The 8,479-nt window shown below is 45.7% G+C and overlaps 1 pseudogene; it reads left to right on the top strand.

The window, feature by feature from the left end:
- The first annotated feature begins 461 nt into the window (after positions 1 to 461).
- On the top strand, positions 462 to 1,654 carry LOC122151075 (annotated as a pseudogene).
- The last annotated feature ends 6,825 nt before the right edge of the window (positions 1,655 to 8,479 follow it).

The following is an 8,479-nucleotide window of genomic DNA, read 5'->3' as shown; positions in this document are numbered from 1 at the left end:
CTCACTTTGCAGATGAGGAACTTGAGGCACATGACTCCTCAAGGCCATTAGCCTGGAAGAGCAGGGGCTTGGCTTCCTGACCTCGAGGCCAGTCCTCAGTCCAAGGCCTAGGAAAGCCTGTGATGTCGTGGTCCTTTCTTGCAAGAGTAAGGAGTCCTTCCCTTTTGGACAGAGAGGCTCGAGGGTCACAGGGAACATTGAGTGAAAGTGGTGGGTCAGTTCATGTGTAGGTGGTCAGAGCCTCTAAGGACCAGCTGGTGTGGGGACAAAGGGACTTCAGAGTGAGGGCCCAGAGGCAGCAGGGACTGCAGTGGATGTCTCTGAGCGTGGGCGGTCTCAGATAAGAGATGGAGTAACTGATGAGGGATGGGACTTCTGGTAGGAAGTAAGATCAAGTGATCTGGAGTAAAGAATCCCTGAGGGAGATTCTTCTAAAACTATTGGAGAGACCTGGGATATCCATGATCAGCCAGGAGGACAGGTAAGATATAGCGAGAAACAGGCCCTCAAATACTTGCCCGTATTCCCTAGAGACCCATACCCATGCCTTTACCTATATGGGGGACTGGCACTGGGAGTGCTCCTGCTCTTGGTTGTGGTCATTCCACCTGTCTGTGTTGGCTACATCGGAGAGGTGAGTCCCACCCTCACCTCCCCCATTCACCCCATAGCAATGTCCCCTCCCATGCCCTTTCTTACTGCTTTCCCAGAAGTCTCCATTGATCCAGAAAGGCTGTTGATGAGGAGGATGGGGGAAGTCCAGTGGGAGAGGTGAGGGAATAGTGCCTAAGGAGAGAGCCAAGGGCTTCACCCACAGTAACCCTAGTGAAGCTGTGTAAGGAAACATTCACCTGACCATGGCCTCCCTATTGCTGGGATGAGAACTTGGCTCCTGGGCTCCACACCCCTCAGAGGGGATGGTTGGGTAACACACAATGGGAGGTCCATTCTGACCTTCTTTTCCTTCTAGTAAAGAGGCTGGAGAGGGGCTGGTTGAGTCTGTGGGCAGGGAAGAGGGAAGGGCAAGAGATGGCCAAAGTGGATGATGGCAGACAAGAGAGGGCTGAGGGCAGAGAGGATGAGTGAGAAAACGAGAAGGAAAGTTGGAGACTGAGAGAGAAATGAGAGGAACGGAAGAGAGGAAAGAAATGATGTAGAGATAAGAAGAGAAAAGAAGACAGAAAGGAGATGAAAAAGTGAGACGCAGAGAGACAAACAAGAGGGAAAGAGAAACCTAGAGGAAAAGTGGAGAGAAGTGAGAGAGAATGTGAGAGACTCAAAGAGAAAGGGCAAAGCAAGAAAAGAGCCAGAGCTTAAGCTGGCAGAGAGAAGGGAAGGAGGAGAGAAAAGAGAGGAAGAAGAGAACAGAGCAGGAGAGACTGAGAAGGAAGCTTGAAATAAGAAAGGTGGGAGGCGAGGGCAGATACCCACAAGGAAGGAAGAGAGGGAGGCCCCTCCCTGTGCTCACAGCCAACCCCCTCTGTGACTACCCCAGGCCCAGCCCTTGGAGCAGGAGCTCCACTATGCATCTCTGCAGAGACTGCCGGCACCAGGAGGTGCTGAGAGGCCCGAGCTCAGCGAGGGAGATGAGGAGGATGCCAAGGAGGACCCCAGAGCTGACTATGCCTCTATAGCCAAGAAAAAACCCACCTGAGCACCCCCAGATGCCTCCCTCAACCCCAGTGGGTGGTAGTGTCATCCTGTGGCTCACCCAGTAAAGACCATGGTCTTCCCACCGTCTGTGTCTTGGGCTTCTCTGTCCATCTCAAGCCCCCATTCGAAATGACCATAGTCAAAACTTAACCAACTTACCAACACCATCATCCCAACTTCTCCTGGGTCAAGTGGTGATTTATTGGATTAAGGAGAGCCTGAGCTCCCCTGAAAGCCAAGAAAGAGTTTTTCCTGTGGGCTTGGCTAGAATGAGATTGTTCACAAGTAGGAATAACAGATGTTATAGTCTCCACACCTCAATAGAACCTCAGGAGAATCTGCCTCAGTCCCCTGGACCTGAGAAAGGTACGTATGTTGAGCTTAAGGATGTTGGTGGGAGGGGGCTCTGGGCCTTGGGCCTTTCAGATCTTGACTTGGTGAAGGGGACAAATAGGAGCCTGAGGACCCTAGAAAGGGGGTATATTTGAGCCCCTAGAGAACAGAGAGGAAAATACATGAGATTGATAAAGGGGAATCAGAGGTGGAACAGAAAGGAATTTATTGGGGTCTCTTGAAAAGGGCTGGGAATCACTGGTCCAGAATCGCTCCTCAGAGGCCATCCAAGGTGTGGCAGGGTGTTCCTATGTGACAGGGGCCGGTGGGAAAGACCAGAGAACAGCTCAGTACTTGTCTTCTTGGCCTCCATCTTTCCCTCCCCCAGCCCTCTTACTATATCCCTCCCTTCTCCTCTGCCTTTGTGCCTGGCACCATTACTCACATTTGCCCTGGTAATAGATGGTGCTGCTCATGGCCACTGAAAGAAAGCTGAAGGTATAGAATGCAGCCTGAAGGAGGAGGAGGTGAATAGTTCTGGCCTCTAGCTGAGAGGATCCTGAATATGGGGTGGTGGAAAGGAAGGGGCTTGATAAAGGAGGCCATGGGGGAAAAATGTGCACAGGCTCAGGGAATGGCAGGGGCAGGGGTCTCAGGGAAAGACGGTGGTGCCCTCTTGGGTCCAAATCTCAGTGGGCTGGATCACCCAGAGAGCACAGGATCCTGGTGGGGGAACAGGAGGCAGAGAAATGACCCAGAGAAATCTCCTCAGTTACACCAAAATGAAAAGATGAGAGAGCTTGGAGTCAAACATCCAGTTGTCTCAGCACAAAAGGCATATGGGTACAAGAACTTTGGTTAATAAACCTTCCTCATTCAACCCTCTCTTCTTTACCAATATAACTTCTTAACCTTGCTCGTTAAATAGTTTTTCATATTTTTTTCCATACCAATTCTCACCCTCATGATCCCCCATCATTTCCCAGCTACATTCACAAAACATATTTTGCTGAAATTTCAACTATCATGGTCCAATCGAACTTCATTACCAAATGACATATATTATCCCCTGTATTAGTTAAGTACTAATGACATTTCTCACTGCTTTGTTTTTTGTTAAAGAGCATTAACTAATTAAATCTCTCAGGTGAAGTCATGACTACACTTGTTTGAGAGCCCTAGTTAATTCAGCCAAATTGACGAACTAAACTGATGGTTAAAATTACTCATTACATGCCTTAGTTAGCAAAATGCACCAGCCATTCTTCTATTTCAGTGGTTCTCAAACCACTGAGTGTGTATCAGAATCAGGTTTCTTAACACAGATTCCTGAGGGCTATTCTCAGAGTTTTTGGTTCAGTAAGTCTAGATGGAGCAAAAGGCCCTGGTGGGGCAATGAGTAAAGCGCTCAGCTGCTAACTGAAAGTTCGGCAGTTTGAACCCATCAGCTGTGCTGCAGGAGAAAGATGTGGCAGTCTGTTTCCCTAAAGATTACAGCCTTAGAAACCCTATGGGGCAGTTCTACTCTGTCCTACAGGATGGCTGTGCGTCAGCATTGACTCAATGGTAGTAGGTTTTTCATTTTGGAGCAGGAGTCCCAGGTGATGGTTGAAACTCCTGATTTGAAGTCACACTTCAAGCACTGCACTAGTCAATGAGTATTTCTGATAGTTAAAGTCTCTCTGTTAATTAAAATCAGTTTCATTAAGAAATTTATCTTAGATTTAATTAGATCTCTCAAACTCCTAATCCTATAGCTAGACCTACCTAGACCTTAGATAATAAATATAATTTAATCAGCTTATTTTGGTAGCATAGTGCCTAAGGCACTTGACTGCTAACCAAAAGGCTGGCGGTTCAAACCCACCAGCCACTCCTCGGAAGGAAGGTTGGGCAATCCCACTTCCGTAGTGATACTGCCTCGGAAACCAAGGAGGGGTCGCTATGAGTCGGGGGCGACTCGACGGCAAACAACAACAACAACAACAACAATCAGCTTATTAAACTCATTAAATTAAAACTGGTTCCTAAAAAAACAAACAAACAAACAAAAAAAAAACTGGCTCTTTCCTTCCTTTGAGCCTTTTTATTGGTTCTTTCAACCTTATTAGGAAACAGGCTGAGAAAAAATAAAGAATCTGGGGTCAAACCAGAGATGACCCTCCCAGCCAAGTGACAGAGAAATTCAGCATAGAACAAGGAGGGAGCCATGAACTAGGGGAGTTCCATGGATGTCAGCTTTATGGAACACCCCACTGGCTCCCACTCCCTTTTCCTATCCAACCCCCTCAGGGATCAATGCTCAGCAACTCCCCCCAACCTGCTGCCTTAGGCATCCATATGTCCAGTGTTCTTCCCCACAACTCCCAGCCCTATAACACTTGAAAATCCTGTCACCTGGATGGATCATGATAAAGACAAGGAACAGCATCCAGGCCATGTCACAGGGCAGTTGGGTTGGTGAGGGTGACCTGACTAGAGAGGTCTGGCTGGAGGAGGAACAACATACCACTTGGGGCCAGGCCTTCAGTCACCAGTGAGGGTGGGGAGCTTCCTATGACACACAGGGCTCAGATCACTTGCTAAGGACCTCTACTGCCTGGGATCACCAGCATCAAAAGCATGTCTCACTGAGGAGAGAGGATGTTGCTGAGGAAGATATCTGTGTCTCCAGGAGGCATGAGCATCTAGAGGGCAGGCTGCCTAAGCATAAGGGGCTCAGATGTCTGGTAAAGAAAGGATAGGTAGGCTGGTAGGCAAGGTTGAGTGAGCGGGTGAGACCAGGATGTGGTTCTTCCCATCTTCTGAGGTTCAAGAAGGCCGGCCCTTTACCCAGAACAAGCCTCCAGGAGCCCTTCTGAACTCAGAAGTCAACCTATTTCCCCTTTCTACTGCCCAGCAGTGCCCAGGTTCACCCATAATTTTCCTTTGAATCTGGCCCTCCTGTTAGGGCTGCTGCAAAATTTTTATATAGGAGAGGTGTAGAAGTAAGCTGATTGGTATTGAGGGGGCAGTGAAGGAGGTGGCTATGGGCTTTATCTGGAAGTTGTATTTACATAGATCATGTTGCATTGGCATTTACATAGGTTGCATTGGCAGGACGAGTGCACCTAAAGGAGACATTTGGATAGACTTGTATTCAGATTTGCATTAAAGGAATACACCTTAGCAGAGGTCTGTTTTACCTAGCACATCCCAGAAGGACACACCATACACTGGGAAATCCACTCATCTTTTATTTTACTCACTATTTAACTAACATTTATTGAAAACCTACAAAATGCCCATTACATGAAATGTATAGTGAATTTTACAGACATAAAGAAAGACACAATGCATTACATGTAACTCCAAGGTTATACAGGGTTAGTACACAAAAGTGCCTCATGTTTACACAACTACTTAAGATGACAGCACACAGAAAAAAGTCATCATATGTAGCATGCCAAGTGAAACATGGGCCCAGCCCTTGCCAAACGCTTTCTCTTTGACTCCTTTTGTATTAGTACATTTTTTTTTTCTTTGCATCTGTGCTTCTAGCTCTGATTCATGATGCACTAATGGATTGCCCAGTTCCCACCCCTAAGGGGACAGCGATTTGGACCACTGTTTTTGAATAGTAGGCTCATCATATGCCAGCTCCCTACTAACTAGTTACATATCTTTTAATTTTATTTTTTTAGTTTTGTAATCTTGAAAAAATTCCTTAACCTTTCTAAGCCACCTAGACATTTTTCAACCTGAAAGAAATGAATTAAAAATTCAAGCCTTAAGTTGCAATGTTGAAGGATTCTACGGGCAAAATATTGAACGATGCAGAAAGCATCAAAAGAAGATGGAAGGAACACACAGTCACTGTACCAAAAAGAATTTGTCAACATTCAACCATTTCAGGAAGTGGCATATGATCAAGAACTGATGGTATTAAAGGAAGAAGTCCAAGCTGCACTGAAGGTATTGGTGAAAAACAGGGTCCCAGGAATTGACAGAATACCCACTGAGATGTTTCAAAAATGGGTGCAGCTCTGGAAGCGCTTACTTGTTTATGACAAGAATTTGGAAGACAGCTACCTGGTCAACTGACTGGAAGAGATCGATATTTGTGCCTATTCCAAAGAAAGGTGATCCAACAGAATGTGGAAATTATTGAACAACATCATCAACATCAGACTCAAGTAAAATTTTGCTGAAGATAATTCAAAAACATTTGCAGCAGTATATTGACAGGGAACTGCCAGAAATTCAAGCAGGACTCAGAAGAGGATGTGGAATGAGAGATATCATTGCTGATGTCAAATAGATCCTAGCTGAAGGCAGAAAATACTGACCAAAAAGATTTTTGCCTGTGTTTTATTGACTATGCAAAGGGATTCAACTGTGTAGATCATAATAAATAAGGATGGGAATTCCAGAACACTTAATTGTGCTCATAAGGAACCCGTACATAGACCAAGAGGCATTCGTTCAAACAGGACAAGGGGACACGGCATGGTTGAAATTCAGGAAAGGTGTGTGTCAGGGTTGTATCCTTTCACCATACTTATTCAATCTGTATGCTGAACAAGTAATCCAAGAAGCTGGACCAGGTGAAGGAGAACATGTGGCATCAGGATTGGAGGAAGACTCATTAGCAACCTGCAGTACGCAGATGACACAACCTTACTTGCTGAAAGTGAAGAAGACTTTAACGACAACCCTAAGCCACCTGGAAAACCAAAATATGTCACGTAATCTGGGAAGAACCCACTCAGCCATTCACTATCAGCCAGTTCTGTGGCTGCCTCTCTCAGGGCCATGCGACTTGAGGATGTGGGGTGGAGCTGCCATGGCAAGGCAAGGGCTGCCCTCTAATGGTCATGGAGCATGAGGGCTGCCTGAAGAAGCAATAAGTGGCTTTTCTCAACTGAGCCTCACTCCTGCCCTCCCTCAGCTTCTGACCTGTCCTTGTCCTTTACCTTGTTACATTCTGTCAATAACTCTATTTCCACCCCAAAGAGTCAAGGTGGGAAAAACTGTCTCTTCTGCTTCAACTGTGAGAAGCCCATGGTTTGAAGAGAGGGTGGTCACCATCACTGGGAGGGAGGTGGAGGTGGAATGGGCAACTGGCCTGAGGATAAAACCCCACACTGCCACAGTGCACATTCAGTCACATGGGGACTACTGCATGTCCCAGGGCAATATGGCTTAGAAGTCAAGCCAGCCTGTTTGGGTTTTGCCTTTACTACTTATACATCTGCTAGATGAGAGTCACCAGTAAACTTCCAGACCCCACTGTGTCATGTGCTCAGCATAAGTTAACCCCCAACTCCTCCTCAGTTCCAGGCTAAGATGACCCATGGTGTAGCCATGCCTGGACTCAGGGGTTCATGGTCTCCTCTCCCTCTTTTCTCTACCTAAGGGATTCCCAGTCCATTTGTAATATCCAAAATTATTGTAGATCTTGAATGTAGTAGTAGCTGGATATTTTCTTAGTCTTTCTAGAATAAATCCTGATATGTGTATGGATTTAAAGGTCCCTTTCTATAACTCTAAGGAGCTCTGGTGGCATAGTTGGTAAGGCATTTGGCTGCTAACCCCAAGGCCAGCAGTTCAAACCCATCACCTGCTCTGTGGGAGGAAGATGAGGCAATCTACTTCCATAAAGATTTACAGCCTTGGGGGGGTCACTATGAGTCAGAATCAACTTGATGGCAGTGGGTTTGGTTTTTTGGTTTGTTCAATTACTCTAAGGATCTCTGGTACCACAGTGGTTAAAACATCCAACTGCTAACCAATATGTCAACAGTTCAAATCCACTAGATGATCTGTAGAAGAAAGATGAGGTAGTCTACTTCTATAATGATTTACAGCCTTAGAAACCCTAGAAGGCAGTTCTACTCTTCCTATAGAGTCACTATGAGTCAGAATCAACTTGATGGTAGGGGTGGGTGGTGGTTCAGTAACTCTGGAATTCTTGCATAGGACAAATGGTTAAGTACTGGGCTACTAATGAAAAGGTTGATGGTTCAAACTCACCCAAAAGTGTCTCAGAAGCTTGGTGATCTGCTTCCAAAGGATCATAGCCACAAAACCCCTAGGGAGTTCTACTCTGCAACAAATGGGGTCAAAATGAGTCAGAATCAATTTGATGACAGCTGTCTTTTTTTTCTTTTTTCTTTGTTTTTGATTTTTCAATATCTCTTGAGTCACTGGGTGATACAAATGTCCTCCACTGTTAATTTAAAAGTTGGAAATTCAAGCCTACCCAGAGACAATGTGGAAGAAAGGCCCGGTGATCTCCTTTGGAAAAATTAGTCTTTGAAAACCCCATGGAGCGTAATTCTTCTCTGACATACCTGGAATGACTCAGAAGAGAATTAATGACAACTGATAGCTAGTAGATTAGTTATATCTGTTATTGCACTTCATATAAAGGAAATTATACAGCATGTATTTCTTTGTCTGGTTTTCTTTCACTCTGCATTATATCCACACATCCGTGTTGTACACCTCA

Source organism: Orycteropus afer, unplaced genomic scaffold (assembly GCF_000298275.1).
Source record: "Orycteropus afer afer isolate SDZICR_OR568_19922 unplaced genomic scaffold, OryAfe1.0 scaffold00294, whole genome shotgun sequence".
NCBI lineage: Eukaryota > Metazoa > Chordata > Mammalia > Tubulidentata > Orycteropodidae > Orycteropus > Orycteropus afer.
This window is presented reverse-complemented; position numbering and strand designations above follow the sequence as displayed.